The sequence below is a fragment of the Mytilus galloprovincialis genome, chromosome 10, assembly GCF_965363235.1.
Source record: "Mytilus galloprovincialis chromosome 10, xbMytGall1.hap1.1, whole genome shotgun sequence".
NCBI lineage: Eukaryota > Metazoa > Mollusca > Bivalvia > Mytilida > Mytilidae > Mytilus > Mytilus galloprovincialis.
Genome location: NC_134847.1, coordinates 31,545,255 through 31,565,130, shown reverse-complemented (window position 1 = coordinate 31,565,130; position 19,876 = coordinate 31,545,255). Strand labels below are relative to the sequence as shown.

Genomic DNA, 19,876 nt, shown 5'->3' with positions numbered 1-19,876 from the left:
AATGACGAATAAATGTTTATATATATATATATACCTAAAAAGACATACTAGGTACGCCTTGTGAGATAAGTGTTGGTTACTGTCAAAGACCCTTACGCTTGCTTGGCTGAAGGTTTTTAATTATGAAGACGAGTTCGTACCCCATGAAGAGCAAAGCAAAGCTTCCTTGTTATGTATTCTATAGTGTAGCAGGCATCCATGCATTTACATTTGCAACCACAAGCACATATAAAGCTACTAGGGTCCAATATAAAGTTAGTGTCTAGCTATTTCAACTTTTTTCTTGGACGCTGTCATAGTAAAAAAAAATCCTTTCAAGGTGTAATAATTGTTTGTATTACGTAATAATTGTTTGTATTACAAAAAGAAGAAACCTAAATCTTACTTGTTAGTTGTTATGGGCTAACAAAAAAGATTTATTTAAAGTTGGTTATACATACAATACAACATAAGCTCTAGAGCTTTTATCCAACATACATATATGACAAGCACAATACATAAAACATTAAGTTCATCACTGAGATACATTGTAGTAGTCTCAGATAGAGGGAGACGGGGTCAACCAAACCCCTATTCAATCTGAATGTAGGACAGAAAGTCACAGGACAAAAAGTCACGGTCAACAAGTCACAATTCAGTTTAGAGATTATTTTTCTTTGAACAAGAAAACACTTTTTTTTGTACTTTTCTTGAAGTTTTTTTTTTTTATATAAGAAGCAACTTATTAATTAAAATTTATTCAATAAATATCAATAATAATCAAATAATTGTTATGAAAACAAAATTTCAAAGTCGCTTGGTACAATGTACTTAAATGGCTTCAATTTGCCAATAAATATGGCCCCATAAATATATCCTTTGCAAGATTAAAATCTAATACATTTCCATTTATCATGTTTATCGTGTTTATCAAGCTCTATGAGGAATTTCCTTAAATTAAAAATGAATATATGTAATAAAAAGAAAATATTTCAAGATCTTTTTCATATATATTCAAACCAATTGTCAACAATTTGTTTGTGACTTTTTGTCCTATCAAATTTGTGACTTCATGTCCTGTGAGTGTGACTTTTTGTCCTGCGACTTTCTGTCCGTTTACCTTCCATCTAAATCAGTAAACTGAATAATTGTTTTTTGCAGTAGTCCGTGTAACGAGTCGATATTAATCATGCAAATTGCGAGTCAACACTTACACACCTTTCAGAATGTCAGCTAAAAACAAAGAATCACTGGTGATAGGGGAGTGTAACCGATGAATTGATCCCGAATCAGATAAGATTTCCCAAGTATTGATTACGGAGAACCTCTTTATTTGATCACACTCACCGGGAGATTTAATAATGAGGCTACTAAAAACATTTCATTTTCCCATGTTCGCTGTTTTTCGCTATAATTATTTAAAGCTGAATAAAGCTATTTGAAAAATACATTAATTTGTATTTTTTACTGCTACAAGATATTTGAATAAAATCACGTGAATAAAATGCTAATTACGCACCAGTTGCTGAGCAGAGAATCATTCTAAGCCAGGAACAGTATATACTAACTGTTAACAGTAAGAATAGAAATTCCCTGTAAAAAGACAGTCAAATCTTAACAGAACTGTAACTTAATGATACATGTATATCAAGTTCCAACACCTCACCCAGCACACTGAGTTAGCAAACTGGTGTGTGTCAGTCTTATAATATAAACCTGTGTAGGTTCATATCGTTAGATTTATCGTTTGTTTGGATATTTTTAAGATCGTTGTAAAATTATATATCTTAAACTTTGTTAAAATACTATTTTAAATTGTTCAATTCGCATGCGCGGATCCAAAAAAAGGGGGGGGGGGGGGTCCGGGTGTTGGAACCCCCCTTTTTTGGACGATCAATGCATTTGAATGGGGACATGTAATTGGACCCCCCCCCCTTTGTCCTGGGTTAGGAACCCCCCTTTTTAAAATGGCTGGATCCGCCCCTGATTCGTTATATTTCATAATTTTGTCAAAGTGTACTTTTTAAAGTTTTAAATTTTAAAGATATAAAAATGAATATATATATATATATATGTTGTGTACAAGTTATCATTTTGTACAAATTATAATTTGTACAAAAAAATTGTACAAATTATAATTTGTATTTTGACTTTGTACAAATTGTAATTTGTACAAAAAGTGCCTGTACAAATTACAATTTGTACAAAATTCGACCAAAGTTCACTTATAACTTGTACAATAATTTATCGTATGGATTGTGTTATAAAAAATAATTGATACACACTATAGAACCTTCTAAACCGTATTTACAAAATGCAGAAACACCCAGAGACAGCAAATGTAATTGGTACATGCATACCAGTTAATTATTATAGCCGAATAGAAATTGGTCCCTGTGATAATTCTGATAGAATAATAAAAAATGGCCTCAGTGACAATTCTGATAGACTTATAAAAAAAGCCTCATTGAAAATTCTGATAGTATTATAGAAATTGGCCCCACTCAGAATTCTGATAGTATTATTGAAATTGGCCTCAGAGAAAATTCTGATAATATAATAGAAATTGGCCTCGCTAAGAACTCTGATAGTATAATAGAAATTGGCCACATTGAAAATTCAGATAGTATTATAAAAATTGGCCCCTCTCAGAATTCTGATAGTATAATAGAAATATGCCCCAGTAAAAATTCTTATAGTATAATAGAAATTGGCCTCTGTGACAATTCTGACAAAATAATAAAAATTGGCCTCAGTGACAATTCTGATATCTGCCCTAGTGACAATTTTGATAGTATCATAGAAATTGAAGCAATTAGGATAACACTAACGTTGAAAAACAAATCATATGTGCCAGGAACCGTGCGCTGTCTGACTAACAGATCCAAGACGAATCACCATGAAAACGAAACAGACATTATAAGAACTTGCTATAGTGTATAATGTCAGTATGATCGTACCACAACTAATCCTCTATATATTTGTCTAAAACTTGAATCTGGAGAATTTTGGTACAGTATTTGAACTGCTATAGGAATTTTTTTCACAGCAACATTAGTGCACTTCCATATTCGCTATAAAAGCAGGAAAGGATTTTTTTAAATTTTGGGGACATTTACGAATGTGAAAAGCAAATGATTCAAGAGTTATTCCCATTGCCATAATTCAATTCACTCACATACTCAAACAAATGATAAAGAAATATTTCTGTATTTTGTTAATATAAAGGTTGAGTGTGTGGTCATGGAATACAACTTCTTTGGTGTGTATCAAGGCTTTTATATAACAAGATCCATACCATAAATTATTGTACAAGTTATAAGTGAATTTAAGTCAAATTTTGTACAAATTATAATTTGTACAAGCACTTTTTGTACAAATTACAATTTGTACAAAGTCAAAATACAAATTACAATTTGTACAATATTTTTGTACAAATTATAATTTGTACAAAATGATAACTTGTACACAACATATATATTATTCTATTTTGATTTGAGGAAAATCTGTTTGAACTGTAATGACATGGTCAGTCAACTGATTTGTTGCAAAGCTGATTACAGGTAATTGTAACATACAGCAATTTTCCATTACGACAGTGCGTGTACTCTCCGGTGTGTATAACGTAAAGTTTCTAGAGAACATCCTGTCTACGTGTAATACAGATTGATGACATTACACAAAATTTCTTTTGTTAAATGTGCTTAGGTATCTGTGTCTATTCCCTATTTCAACACCACAAATTTTTCGAAGAAAAAAAAATAAAAAAATCAATTATATGAAATAAAGAAGAAAAGTAGCAAATATCAACTTCAGTAACTAGTAACTGCGCATTGAGTAATCATAATTTCAATATTGCATGAACTAACAAATGGAAGTTTTTAACGACCTTGACTGGCTATACAGCCCTTGCACGGTCGGTAATGAACCAACCCTTGACAAAACGTATACATGTAGGCCTATGTAAAAGTGTAAAAAGACCAATTCCTATTGGTTATATTTCACACTAGGACCTTAAATAACTAGAACTAAGCAGTGGTTGATCGGTGTGTAGAAGTACCGCAAAGGACTTCTTAGAATTTGTGTCAAATGACCCCAAAAGTGACTGGGGAAACGAAACATGATCACTTGGATGTCTCCCGATCGGAAGTAAAACGATGGCTTGGGGGGGGGGGGGGGGGGGGGGCGTCCGTTTGGCTGTGCGGGATGTATCAAGTTCGCAATCCCGTCCGGTCAGAATAAGGACGTTAAATCCGATGCCTCGTGTAAAGACGTAAAGAGAGTGCCACGCTCTTTGCACGTTAAGAACCCTTGCAACAACTATTTGAGGGGTCCGTAGGTAGCCTGTTGCAAGGCAAAATGTCTGCCCCTATCCAATATACCGTCGTTTTCCAGTGGCAGTCCAAATTTCCCCGCCCATCATCCCGGGTGGCCTCTATCATAACAAGGCCTTCCTGTTATATGTATTGTTAACTTGCTCTCGTTGAAAATGCATGAAATATTTGCCACTGGACGTTAAGCAACCGACAATCAATCAATCGTGTCAAATGTTCGGACTCCTTGGTGTTTTTCCAAACAATACAAGGTAAAACAATTTGCCCCATAACAACCATTTTTTTTTTTTATATGAGACTTAATAGCTCATGAAAGGTCTTTGATTCTTGATTTTCTTTCTTTTGTTTTGAGATCCAAATAATACCAGAGACATATATGTCCCTGATAATACCCTTTTATTAGTATTTCGGTTGAACAAAATTACTGTTGTATACCTAACTAAAATTTGGCCCAGATTTCAGATTTCAGAGGAGAAGATTTTTGTAAGAGCTAACGACGACGGACGAAAAGTGAGTTACAATAAGAATAGAAAATACGCAAATACATAGAAGTAAAAAATATATCCGCCAGAAATACAAAAAACACCATATAACTGCATTGATCATGTCTATAAAAATATTTCAGGTCTGTTAAATCATCACTATCAATCAAGCATATAAAAAACAAGTTCTTCTACTTAGAATATTTCATCAGGTCTCGTCAACCACACCAAAGCAGTACTTTTAAAAAGATCTATAAACTTATCATCATTAGATAAAATACTAAAATCACCATTACTTCTTTTAACTTCATAAAATAAACTTTCACGTAAATCTGCACATAAAGGACAGTCTAATATAACATGTTTCGCATCTTCACTTTTACATGTGTAATCAGTATACAAAGTGGATTCGGTCATGGTTGAGCAAACATGAATTTCTATCGATTACACAGGTGACAGTCATCTGATTGAGGCGCGTGTCGATAAAACATAAAATAACTTTCTAATTACAAAAGATATGATCATAAAATTTGAAATTATGTATTTTTACAAAGTCTATTTCTATATGTCATGTCCTTTGTGACAGTTGTATCATTCCATCAGGTTTCTAGTGCACATTTTTCTTCTTAGTGCACTAAGGAGGTCCTTTGCGGTATTTCTACGGACCCAGTGGTTGATCCAGAAATTTTCACAAGTGGGGACCCATTGACTGCCTAAGAGGGGGTCCCTGCCAGTCATGCTTCAGTGATTCCCTATATAATCTCCCATTTTCCAAGATTAGTGTGTGGGGGTGGGGCTGGAAAAAAACCTAAATCCGCCTCTGCTAATTGGGAAGTCATTTTGTCACACACATATAAATACCTATTATGTACAAAATGCTTCAAATATATGTATAAATAATAATGGTACGTCTAAAAACCGTTAAGGATCTCCTCGGTGCACGCAAGACATAAAATGTCACTTAGGACATGTATTTTAGTGTTGAGGGTATTCATTCGATTCATAACTTATTTCATAATCTTGTAATTTTTGTTTTGATAAAATTTGAGACATAAATACATGTATTGAGACATATAGTACATGTATTATATGTCTCTGATAAAATAAAACCAACTTTAAAGAAGTTATTCAAGTTTGAATCGGCTGTCACCTGTGTTTTGCATTGGGATGCCAAAACATTAATGTTATTTACAAAAATGCCAAAACCTGCAAATATATTTTAGGCAAAAAGAGACATTTATAAATCGATGATTTTTACACTAAACGTTTTTATAATTTGTTATAGAAATATTAATAAGTACATGTACATAGTTTTATCAAGGATTTGTATAGTAACTATACACATCCTTGGTTTTATAAAGTCCTTCATTGCTTCAACCCCTTGGTGAAATTTGAATGGCGAGACGATAATTAATAAACTATCTATCTATCGACATGAGCCGTTATTTAGGATTTTAGAATACGTCACGGATGACCGATGATCATTTTCAATACCAATCATCATTTGAATTTTGTCAATTGATCTTTAATGATTAGGACTGATTGGTGATGGCAAAGAATGTGTCTCTGTTGATGGTTATAAACACATAGAAGTAAACTTTACAAAAAAAAGTTTACTTGGAAAAAAATATAAAATTATATGAATATGCTAAATAAATTTTTCTTTGGTATGTAATAATCGAAGACGTTTAGAAATATAAAAAATCTTCACATAGTTGGGAAATTTTCTATTCAAGTTATATCATTTAAAAACGTTAAGAAATATAGATCTTTTTCGATGTACAATTTGGCCCGCTTGGAGATCTTAATAATTGTTTGCATACTTTCGTCTATTTATATTGCTGAAATTCTTTAATAAAAAATTTGTACAAGCTCTTGCTATAATATAATGAAACTCGTCGCCAATATCACCATAAATACTTAGAGAACATATACAATCTTATCCTAAATAGTTTGCCATCTAACAATTCAAAAAGAAATTTTGAGTCGAAACTGAAGTACCAAATCTTTAAAAAGAATCACCTTTTTTTGTAACAGTATAGACGTCGAAAATTAAACTGTATATATATATTCTTTTTTCAAAACTCCTGAAATAATTTAAAATGATCTTTAGACAGCTTTCATATGCAAATCTTTTTAGAAGTATGTGAGCGTATTACCCCCCCCCCCTTTTTTCCCTTCTATAAAATTTATTTGTAAACGATTTTGTGTCTTTATTTGTGTTTGCTAATTAACTGCGGTTCATGCTGTCAAAAGTAAAAAATGTCTCCTTGTGTATAAATTATTGATAAAAAAATATTTGAAGCCGCCAGAAGAATAAATCATTTCCTGAACTTAAATTCATTTATTTGTAAATAAAAACAATTTGCCTAAAACATTCTCTCATATATTAAAACAATTGTAAAATAATTAATTCAACGACTTTCTTTTACTTTTTACTTTTCTTCTTCAGTTTTTTTTTACCCATTGCTCTTCAATTACTGATCACAAATTTTTCGGATGCTTTTTATCCTATTTTCGTATCGAACTTACATGTTAGCAGTTGAACGGAATTAAGTACATTTTTCAGGAATTTACAACTTAAATTTTCAACAACAAAATTCCACACTTTTTTACTGGGATTTTTTTTTCTGTTTTGAAGGCGCCACCAGTGACCCCGTAGCACACATAACCAACACCTCACATGGCGTATTCACGATGTTGAGGTATTGACATACAATCACATTTATCAATATACAGCAAGTAGGTAATTTGGTGTTGAATGCCAGTAGGTCAGAATTTGTTAATTGAATTTTACCTGTAAAAGGGTCACTAGCTGTCAAATTCGAGGGGGAGAACAGGGGGGTACCCTTCTCCCTTCTCCCACCCCTCTTCTCCTTTCTCCTACCCCGTTCTCCTTTCTCCCATTAGAATAAAACATCTCCTTTTGAGATATTTTTTCTTGAAATATTAGAAAAAATTTTAAAAGGAGAGATATTTTATTTTTTCTCCTTTCTTCAACTTTTTCTCCTTTCTCCCAGCCTTCCTCTCCTTTCTCCTACCCTCTTTCTCCTTTCTCCCACCCCCTTTCTCCTACCCCCTTTCTCCCTGTCTCCCTTACCCCTGTCCTCCCCCTCAAATTCATGTTCATCGATTTTAATCAAATTCACATAACATGTGGTGTTGAATTGTTTATTAAAATTCCACGCACAATCTTGGCTGATATGCATAAAACCATTATTTCATGAACCTGCATGAAATATTGACTTATCACAGAACTAAAAAAATAAACCACCGAAAGTCCACATAAGAGGATATAGAGAATAACGGGCAAAGAAAAAAAGGAATAAAGAATAGTGAAAGAAAGAGAATAATGGTAAAAAGTGTAAGTCATTAAAAATATGGCTTAAAAAAAAGAAGCCTCTTGCATCAATTTGAGGAATTTACTCAAGATTAATTTTACGGCGGCTTATTTTATTTTGGATTAAAAATAAACACAATTGACAAGTTTCCTTCCCCTGCATTTTCGATCGCACATGTAAATAGCACGTTGGTCTCAAATAAGACACTGATACATTACAACACTTGCCGTCAGCATTTGAAAATATTAATTAAGAAGGTATAGAAAATTAATGCACGCACACTATTATCCACCACAGGCCTAAATCGTTAGTCCGCAAACAACGAGGGTGATAAAAAAAAAACAAGCACTTTGAACACAACCACCGGCATGCTATGAATTTGAAAGCTTCCCAAATTATCAACTATCAACCATAGAAAACTTTTGTCCTTCTTTATCAAAAATGAAATTTAAATCAATTTATTCATATATATATTTGACCGACTAGAATTAATTGGGGGAATTTAAACCAATTCCTATTGTAAGTGATAAAACTATCAGATCATATCAGGATGATTGAAATGAGGAAAGGGGGTGGATGGTGATCAGGTATTTTGGGGGGAAGAAAGAAGGGAGGGTGAGTCCCTCGGGGGTAATCCCCACCCCTTCAATTTGAGAATATGCTATTATCTTGTAAACGGTTTAGATCCCCACCCCTAAACCATATATATTCTTGAATGGGACAATAAAATGAATCAATTAAAATTAAAGGGAAGTCCCTGGGGGGTCACCCCACCCCATTCAATTTGAGAATGTGCTATTATCTTGTAAACGGTTTAGATCCCCACCCCTAAACAATATATATTCTTGAATGGGACTATAAAACAAATCAATTAAAATTAAAGGTTAGCCCCTGGGGGTCACCCATCCCCGTTCAATTTGAGAATGTGCTATTATCTTGTAAACGGTCAAGATCCCCACCCCTAAACCATATATATTCTTGAAGGGGACGATAAAACAAATCAATTAAAATTAAAAGGAAGTCCCTGGGGGTCACCCCGTCCCGTTCAATTTGAGAATGTGCTATTATCTTGTAAACGGTCAAGATCCCCACCCCTAAACCATATATATTCTTGTATGGAACAATAAAACACATCAAATGAAATATAGGGAGAGTCCATGGGGGGTCACCCCCACCCTCACATGTTTGAAAAACTTTTAAATGGTTGAGATCCCCAGTGGTTAAGTGAAAAAAATTCCGGATCACAGGGGGAGGATTCTAGGGGTTGGAAGTTCAACTTGGAACCCCTCCTTTTTTTTGGACACTCAATGCATTTGAATGGGAACATATAGTTGGAACCACCCCTCCTAAATCTTGGGTTGGGAACAGGGAACCCCCTTTATAAAATGACTGGATCCATCCAGGCATACCATCTACCTAGCTATTAAGGCTTTAAAAATATGAAATAAATCAAACAAGGAAATTAACGGTGTAGGCAACTGTTTTGAATTTAAAAAAAAGCCTTTATTAACAATGTTAAATTTTGTGTGCATTTATTTTTGCTTATTTTCAATAACAAATAAATAATGGACAGAATTGCGTGATTGATTATTGTAATTTACGAAAAATCTGTATACATGTTATAAAATGGGAAGTAGAAACTGGGAATTTGTCAAAGAGACAACAACACAAGTGACAACCAAAGAGCAGACAACGACCGAAGGTCACCTATGGGTCTTCAATGCAGTGAGGAAATTTTGGCACTGGTCTTCAGCTCATAAATATGTCTCAGAAATGAGAATGATATACAGCTCTCATTTGCATTAATAAAAACCTCACAATATGTTCTGAATATCAGAATATACAGTATTGCAAGATACTCTCATATTGTACACATGGAGCTGAGAAACTGTAAAATTAATCATGCTAATTTAACATTTAAGTCCTCGGAATCAATCTTAATATGCATACTGTTGTACAAAGGAATATAAGTATGCAAAAGACATATATATATATATATATGGTCTTCAAAAATAAGGGTATCAATGCTATTAATTTATGACAAGATCTTAATCAAGTAATTATTTTGGTTTGTTTAAATATTTAGGAGGTTAGTATGACCTCCTTTTTTTGTGATGATGTTTTCCTTTTAAGCTGGGAAAAATTGTTTGTATCAACAAAAATAAAAACAGAAAGTTAATCTAGAATTATGTTTTTATCATTTTTTTATGTTTAGATCATGTAGATTGTCAGCAAGATGAAAAGAAAAAAAAATATGCAGCTCAAAAGTCAAAATGTGGATAAGCTGAGGTTCAAGGTCCTACTTTTGCAGATTTTCATATTTTGCATGAATGAATTTAAAGTTTATACCATGGGCAGCAGAGAAAGAAAAAAAAACTTTTCAATTTTCATGCTTCTGAAGGATAAATGTAAAACATCTTGTTTTTGGTAAGTTTTATACTCTGTTTTAATAGTGTTTGTGCATTCATCTGTCCAGTCCTTCCTCTAAATTGTATCCTCTTTAATTTCAGTAAGTAGCCTGTGGATTTACATATATATACTCAAAATTTAGTACTAATATTAAGGGATTTTAGCATGACATCCTGTCGAATGCTTGTTAATCATGTTTATGTTCCAGAACATATGAGTATTTAGGCTACGCGTACGTCTGCCCAATTTTAAGAAGTTGGTCAAGTTTATTAGAAACAAATATACATTACAGATCAACATAACTGAAATCTTTAATAGATTAATACAAAAAGTTTAATTGCAGTAGAAAAAAAAATACATGTTTGGTTGAGCTCTGGTATTAGACAGTACAAGTACCGGGTATACTCAAATGGTCTGATTGTATGCATATGGTCGGACTGTAAGAGTATACTTATATGTTTGGGACCGTAAACGTACGGTCCAAATACTTATATGGTCTAGAACATTTATACATGTCTTAAAATTAGTATCTGACAAACACGTTGGTGTTTGTGAACTTGGTAATAAGTTATTCTATAGAAATATAATGTTTTCAGATTATAAAAATAAAAAATATCCCATATTTACTTTTAATAAAGAAGAAGATTATTGATGTATGTATAACTGTAAAATGAGACAGCAAGCCAACAACACAAAAAATAAGTATAAAACAATATATTTTTTTGTATCAATGTTATAATTTCCAATATGTCCGAAGATTTCAAGGTATTTTTACATTGAAATAAAACACAAATTGAACTCTGTCAGAACTTCAAAAGCTTAAAGATATATTGTTTCTGTTGTCTGCATTTTGTATAATATATTCAAATTCTAGTGAATAATGGAATATGTTATTATAACTGCCTAAAGTTTTAACATTGATCTTTATATATGATATATATAACTTAGGAAAATACCCAAATGTTATAAAGCAGAATAAATTAATTGATTATTATATACCGGTAGTATTAGAATAGGAAGATGTGGTATATTGCTAATTTGACAACTCTCCATCAGAGACCAAAGGATGTAAGAGGTTAGCAACTGATGACATTGGACAACCTTTAACAATCAGTAAAATCCCATACCGCATAGCTATTTTTATTAAAAATCATATTATTGCTACATGTATGCAAAAAAATTTATATAATACTTCAGATTTTATTGGTTCTTTTTCAGAAGGATTGAAATTCATCATCTAGAATAAATGGAGAAAACATAGAAACAAGACCAGAATAAATTCAAAGACAAAAGTTGGATCAGCTATTATTTTCATCACTCAGTCAATGATTTGAAGTTCTTTTAAATACCAAAGATATTGAAACCACAATAATGTCAATGTTCTGTGCGCTGAATGACCAAAAAGTGGACTAAAAGATCACACAATGCTGGATGATAAGAAACTATTAATGTTTTGTGTGGAGGGATATTGTGAAAAAAATAGATTTACTTAAATAGCTACTGTAAATTCAAGAATTATTGTGATAGTTTATATTTGCAAAAATTGCAACACAGATGTAAACGCAATAATTTAAACTCCCATTTAGAAATATTTTATATGAATTAAACTGATCTCAAAATCGTAAAAAATTAAAATCTCATATTAGTCTTAAATGACAAAAATCCAATAATAAATGCACGCAATAATTTATGAATTTACAGTACTAGTATGTTCAGCCTTATATTAGAGTTTTTCATTGATTTCAAATGGTAAATAATAGTGTTTCAAGAAAGTATTCTATATTTCATAAATACACATATATTGATACTTACATTATCTACTTTGTTGTTTAAAAGTTTAGTTTTGAACAGTTATAGAACAATATGTTGAATTAACATTTCCAAAGAAAAAAGATATTCAATTAAAAAGATTCATCTTATAACAATTTACTACCAAATAGGATACATTGTAACATACACATTACTGTATATTTATATCTATATATTTATAATTTGAATCCCATAGGATTTTATTTTGTCCCATGGGATATTAAAAATCCCATGGGATAATAATAATCCCATGGGATTTTTTTTGTCCCATGGGACAACAAATATCCCATGGGACTACAATTATCCCATGGGACCAAAAAAAATCCCATGGGATTTAACCAAAATCCCATGGGATAATGGTAAATCCCATGGGATTTTGCCCTGTCCCATGGGATATTGAAAATCCCATGTTTTTATAAATCAAATAGAAAAATAAATATAATAGTAACAGTAGAAAACCAATGAAATTATTGAATCCCATGTAATTGCGCACATTTTGGTTATATACATGACACTGTAGCTCTTATTTGAGGCGGCGGCGGATTTGCAAATGAGTGTTTTGCAAATTTAAAGTGTCCAGTCAACTTGAAACGTCCTATGATATTATCTTTCTAATTTGAAGGGCATAAACATCAATAATGTTCAACCAATGATATAAAATAAAAGATTAATGAGAACTATGTAAGTTCTAAAAGAATATGTAGATAAGAATCTAGTATATGTGTTTTTAATTAAATACTAATGCATTTTAATCCATATAAATAGGTGTCCTAAGGTTAGGACGATCAATGCGATATATCAAGTTAGACAAAGAAATGTCATAAGAGAGAACACGTAATTATCCTAAGATAGCTTTGGGAACACCACTAAGAATTGCAATCAAAAACTTATTCTCGAGGAAGGTGTATTTATACTCAACGAAGATCACAATACAAACATAAGGAAACATGTATGTGGTATTCCTATCAATGAGACAGCTATCCACCAACGTTCATATGAAGAGGATTTAAGCAATTATAAGCAATTGCACGGCCTTTAACAATGACAAAAAAAAACCAATACCGTATAAATAGTCGGCAATAAAAGGGCCCGACAACACAGGCACTTGTCTCAGAATTTGTTTTCCCTATATACCTTAATGTAACAGGTATAAATAGAATTTTTTTTCTGAGACAATGGTGCCTCTGCCCGACAAGCTAACATTACCATTGTCTATCAGTTTACAATATTTATCGACAGAAACGATTTTGTACCATTAATTCACATTAACTTCAAATAACAATACGTATATAACAATAAGCGTTGTGCTTCCAAGAAATGAACTAAAATGTTCCGGCTCCTTAAAGATATATATGCAGATCATGCTTCATATATGGAAACCGTCAAGTTTCATTCCTAGATGTAACGTTCAAGGCAAACAGGACGATCAAAACATGCAATACTCTAAGGAACATATTGCTGGTTATCTGTGATATAAATATTACTGAATTGTAACCAACACGAGATTGTTTCGTAGCAGCTCAGATTGTCATATTATTTTCGATCTATGAGTTTGAATGTCCCTTTGGTATCTTTTGTCCCTCTTTTCGAAAGGATAACTATAATTACATTACGTGGAACCCATGGGTTTATAGCTTGCTTCTTATTATCAAAATAGATCCTATTTGTCGGCAGGGGTCTAGAAACATAATTATTTCTTGGTCATCTTTTCACCACAGAAGACAAGTTGGACTGTGTGTGATTTATAAATTCGTCCGGTCAGAAAGAGAACGTTACGTTACAAGATGCCGATACTTTATTATAGTATGAACCCTTGCATCAATTCTGTGAGAGGAAAGGTGTTGGTCAGTTACAAGGCCTAAATTCTGTTCCTTTTCCATATACCAATATTTTCAATTTGAATTCCAACTTTCCAGGCACCATGCCGGTATAACCCCTATTCTTGACCTAACTATTGTATAGATTTACTTTTAATTTGTCTCATCCTGATAATGCATGACACATTTTTCCTGGACCTTAGTCAAATACAATAGTACCACAGAAATTGTGTGAGGACATACAAGCTCCGGAATATTGTATCAAATTGAGCTATACAAGCTATACACAAGAGCTGCTAAGATATTTTTCAAAGACATGAAAAGTTAGGTAGACGCCATCATCTCTTTTATGTCAAGTCTTTGTTTGAAATCGGCCATCATGGTCAATGTCTAGATATATAAGTCAAGGTGAGAGACAAACTTAGGCCGTGTTCACACCAAACGCCGTGTAGAGTAAACATGTTTACAATTAATTGCAATACTCATATAAGAAGACCCTATATAAATACTGAACGAATAACAATGAGACGAAGAACAACGATCAAGAGTTGTTGACGTATTTTCTAAACTATGATAAAAATTAAACTAGAGTTGTCTCTCTTTGTGTGTTGTTAATTGTAATTCACAAATACCAAAATTAAAATACTGTACAGACTTAATGTATATTATACTCATTTGTGTAGAGGTTCCATCCTCTGTATTTCATTAACAACTTATGCAAAAACGATCCTTTGAATTAAAAATACATTTTATTACACCAACTTGTATTTACATTTTCATGACTAGAATATACATTTTTACTTTGTGGCATTACTTTGGCTACAGAGTAATCTATAATATTTTGTTGAGGCGCCAGGGTGACTACTGATTACCTATACACAATGGCTATCAGCTGACCTATGTTGACATAGTGTCATAAAACCCCTGGTAGTTAAACACGGTTACACCACCACCTACCATGGGGAGTGACCGGGGAAAACACTCGTATTACCAATGCTCCAGTTATTAGTGCCCCACCTGTTGGCAGGTGTAGGCCTCCCCTCTATAAGATGAGGTGGAGGAGGTCCCAGAGTTACCCATCTGTAGACCCCACCGTTACCAATAACCACATTTTCCAAACCTGCAAGTTTTAGAACTTGTCAGGCCCAGAGCAAGGGCCGAGTGAAATAATCCCCCAATCACTACCAGTCTCCCTGGACCTCCCCCCATTCAAAATTGACTCTGCGCCTTAGGATAGTAGAAGATGATTAATTTCTAAAAAGTGTCTTGTTTGCTTTCCAATTATTAAAATTGTTAATTACTAAAAACTAAAATTAATTCTGGATGCTTAAATCACAATAGTCCATAATATGTTAAAAAGTGCTGAATAACTGAAATGTCCAATTCATAGAAACACAAGTTTATTCGAAATTATCCTGTATTGGTCCAATACTATGAAGGTCAGCCTGGATACTGGTAACCATAATATTCCAATCAAATACATCAAACAAGTGCCTGAAAATATAAAACAAAAACAGCAGCAACTATTCTCATAGGGAGGGTGGGCGGGTTTTAAATAGTTTAACTTATTTGTGAAACACCTGCTTTCAAGTCGACAGCAAATTAACAAGTGCCCGATACGGGAATTCCAAAATTCTAATTCAAACTGATACGGCAATTCCAAAATTCGGATTCAAGCTGCGAGCGCCATCTATGGCCATGCCGAATATGGCAATGAGCTACAGACTGCAACACCCACGCACCCACACAAATATTCGATTGAATTAAACCAGATTATTGAAAATATAAAAATTTTATAATCTCTATTAATTGCAATACTCATATAAGAAGACCCTATATAAATACTGAACGAAAAACAATGAGACGAAGAACAACGATCAAGAGTTGTTGACGTATTTTCTAAACTATGATAAAAATTAAACTAGAGTTGTCTCTCTTTGTGTGTTGTTAATTGTAATTCACAAATACCAAAATTAAAATACTATACAGACTTAATGTATATTATACTCATTTGTGTAGAGGTTCCATCCTCTGTATTTCATTTACAACTTATGCAAAAACAATCCTTTGAATTAAAAATACATTTTATTACACCAACTTGTATTTACATTTTCATGACTAGAATATACATTTTTACTTTGTGGCATTACTTTGGCTACAGAGTATTCTATAATATTTTGTTGAGGCGCCAGGGTGACTACTGATTACCTATACACAATGGCTATCAGCTGACCTATGTTGACATAGTGTCATAAAACCCCTGGTAGTTGAACACGGTTACACCACCACCTACCATGGGGAGTGACCGGGGAAAACACTCGTATTACCAATGTTCCAGTTATTAGTGCCCCACCTGTTGGCAGGTGTAGGCCTCCCCTCTATAAGATGAGGTGGAGGAGGTCCCAGAGTCACCCATCTGTAGACCCCACCGTTACCACTAACCACATTTTCCAAACCTGCAAGTTTTAGAACTTGTCAGGCCCAGAGCAAGGGCCGAGTGAAATAATCCCCCAATCCCTACCAGTCTCCCTGGACCGCCACATGAGAGCCCAAGTCAGCTACCAAATCTGACATGGGTTCTCACCTCCACAAAATTTCATTATTGAATCTTAGGAAAAGTTGATTATGGTGTGCGTAGGAAAGACTCAACCCCACACCCTTGTATATTATTCAAGAAAACCTGATTTCCAGTTTGTGACAAATAAGTTCCATTTGTTCTGTATAACGACACTTCACTTGCCTTAATGTTCTCATGTAATATAGCTTTACCCCCATTTTCTGTAACAAAGTTTTTGGCCACTAAATTTCTCTTTTTCTGTTCTGTTCTATTATTGCACCGACATTCAAGGGGGCAACATGCCAGTATCGCACTGTAGCATTAAAGACCATATTATAATAACCTTTTTAAATAAAGCCTGGTAACGTAGGGTAGACCATTTTTACATTTTCAATTAAACCATTCCCTGTCAATTCTAAATCTGTCAAATCATTAGCTCCACAGAGAATAATAATAAAATGAGGAGATGGTAAAAAAACAAATATTCTTTTTGCATCCATTAGGGAGTCCAAATCTTAAAGAGACTATAGAGACAATAACAAGTGGAAACAAGGAACTATCGTTATAAACTCGGAACAGTAACTTATCAAGTCCAATTTGGAGATTTAGTATGGAAGAGACATGTTGATCAGATTCGTGAATTCGTACCGCAGGAAAATAAAAACATACCAAACATACTTGAAATTACCATATCTGATATTGACACTGAATTCATAACAATACCAACATGTAATTCAATTGCGATACCGAAAACTCTGAAAATAACAATGAATTCCGAACAAACTAAAATAACTAAAAATAAAACAGTTGAAAATGCTAATGATACTATCGTTATGCACCGCACAGAAATAGTAAGAAAGGCACCAGAGAGACTTATGAGAAACACATGACTGTAAATATTTGTGGTTAAGTTAGTGTAGTGATATCACTGTAGGTTTAGGATTTCATAATTGAACATTAAAAATATAGACAGTAAAACTTGTAGTTATTTAGTTCAATTGATTGTTTATCTTGATCTTCTAAATTAAAAGAGGGAGGATTGTTATGTTAACATTATTCGTTATCACTTTTATAGTTGAATTGACTTATAATTAATACTGACAGTTAGGAATTTATAATCATCAGATTAGCGGATGTGGTGTATTTGTTCTATTTAATGAATGGCTATTATCTATTTTGCATTTATTGAACCATAAAACTAATTTTTGACTCTTCACATTGAATAATCCGCGAAGCGGATTATGTAAAATGTGAAGAGTCATAAATTAGTTTTATGGTTCAATAAAATCAAAATAAATTATTGCCATTCATTATAAATAAATTTCTATCAAAAATAAGGCTAAAAGAACTTTTTATATTATTTATATTAACAATAACAACGTACACACATGTTGGCGTATGAATACACAACGTCAGAGTGGGCGTGTCGCCATTAAAATTGACAACATTGAAAATAAAACTAATAATTTTAACCTATCAGAAGACAGTAAAATCACCAAATTTATTTATAACCCTATGATTGCACTGACACACTGTTTTGTACTATGGGAGATGTGATGTGTAATAGCCAATATTCACCGTGTATATTTCCCCAAGATAAATTTGGATTCTTTTCTATTTTTAGCCTAAATTGCTCGTCATAGGTGGCCCAGTTTTCTGACCTCGTTGCCGCTAGTCTTATATCGCGCATATATTTTAACAATTCCTGTGCCCGTGTGCTGTATTTCTCAATGTAGACACTCATAAAAACCATGAATGCTGAAGTCCATTCATTAATGGACAAATAAACACTCGACGATCTTTTTTCAATGCAAATTTTCCCCCTTTTTAATTTCAAATCGCCCTCGTCCACCTCTTCCATTGCTTTTCGCGTTCTCAAAAGAGAATGAAGCTCAATAAACTTTCCCTCCCAAATTTTTTTCTTAATTTTAAAAGACACGTGTTCCCCCACTGTATCATGAATGCTAGATTCTTGTGACGGAGTGAAATCAATGGAATTATTTGCAATTTTAAAGTTTTGGTGTAACGGGTCGTGCCTTAAAGAGGGGAACGCTCGTGCATCCTCCCCCGACTCATTACCTGATGAGAAATCAGTAGTTTCCACCGGTCCTTCTGCCACCACGTGTCCGACCCCTTGTGTTTTTTTTTGCAGTTCTTCTCCGTCCAGCTCCGTCCTTCTTTTGTGGGATTTCCTCGTTCTGCATTCTCTGTCCGCCTGTCCTGTTAGCCGTTCTTCTCTTCTTTACCATGGCCCTGGATGGCGATCCTATATGGCATTTCTCTTGTTTGGCATCTTTTCTTTTTCTTTTAAATAGTTTAACTTATTTGTGAAACACCTGCTTTCAAGTCGACAGCAAATTAACAAGTGCCCGATACGGGAATTCCAAAATTCTAATTCAAGCTGATACGGCAATTCCAAAATTCTGATTCAAGCTGCGAGCGCCATCTATGGCCATGCCGAATATGGCAATGAGCTACAGACTGCAACACCCACACAAATATTCGATTGAATTAAACCAGATTATTGAACATATAAAAATTTTATAATCTCTATTAGTTTAGTGTAGTGTACACTGGTTTCACATTACATTTGTTCACATCTATACACCTTGTTTAGCTACCTGTACATAAGATTTGTTCCCACTTGTAAACTATATGTCATTTAAATGTTCCTTTTCCATATACCAATATTTTCAATTTGAATTCCAACTTGCCAGGCACCATGCCGGTATAACCCCTATTCTTGACCTAACTATTGTATAGATTTACTTTTAATTTGTCTCATCCTGATAATGCATGACACATTTTTCCTGGACCTTAGTCAAATACAATAGTACCACAGAAATTGTGTGAGGACATACAAGCTCCGGAATATTGTATCAAATTGAGCTATACAAGCTATACACAAGAGCTGCTAAGATATTTTTCAAAGACATGAAAAGTTAGGTAGACGCCATCATCTCTTTTATGTCAAGTCTTTGTTTGAAATCGGCCATCATGGTCAATGTCTAAACATATAAGTCAAGGTGAGAGACAAACTTAGGCCGTGTTCACACCAAACGCCGTGTAGAGTAAACATGTTTACAATTAGTTTAGTGTAGTGTACACTGGTTTCACATTACATTTGTTCACATCTATACACCTTGTT

The 19,876-nt window shown here is 33.4% G+C and overlaps 1 long non-coding RNA gene across 2 annotated transcripts; it reads left to right on the top strand.

The window, feature by feature from the left end:
• Positions 1-7,918: 7,918 nt before the first annotated feature.
• On the top strand, positions 7,919-12,225 carry LOC143047378 (uncharacterized). Of its 2 annotated transcripts, none has more exons than XR_012969532.1 (3): positions 7,919-8,364; positions 10,352-10,563; positions 11,764-12,225. It is a non-coding gene; the product is annotated as an uncharacterized LOC143047378 (long non-coding RNA). The 2 variants fall into 2 exon arrangements; XR_012969533.1 differs by having other exon boundaries at positions 7,919-8,393.
• Positions 12,226-19,876: the final 7,651 nt, after the last annotated feature.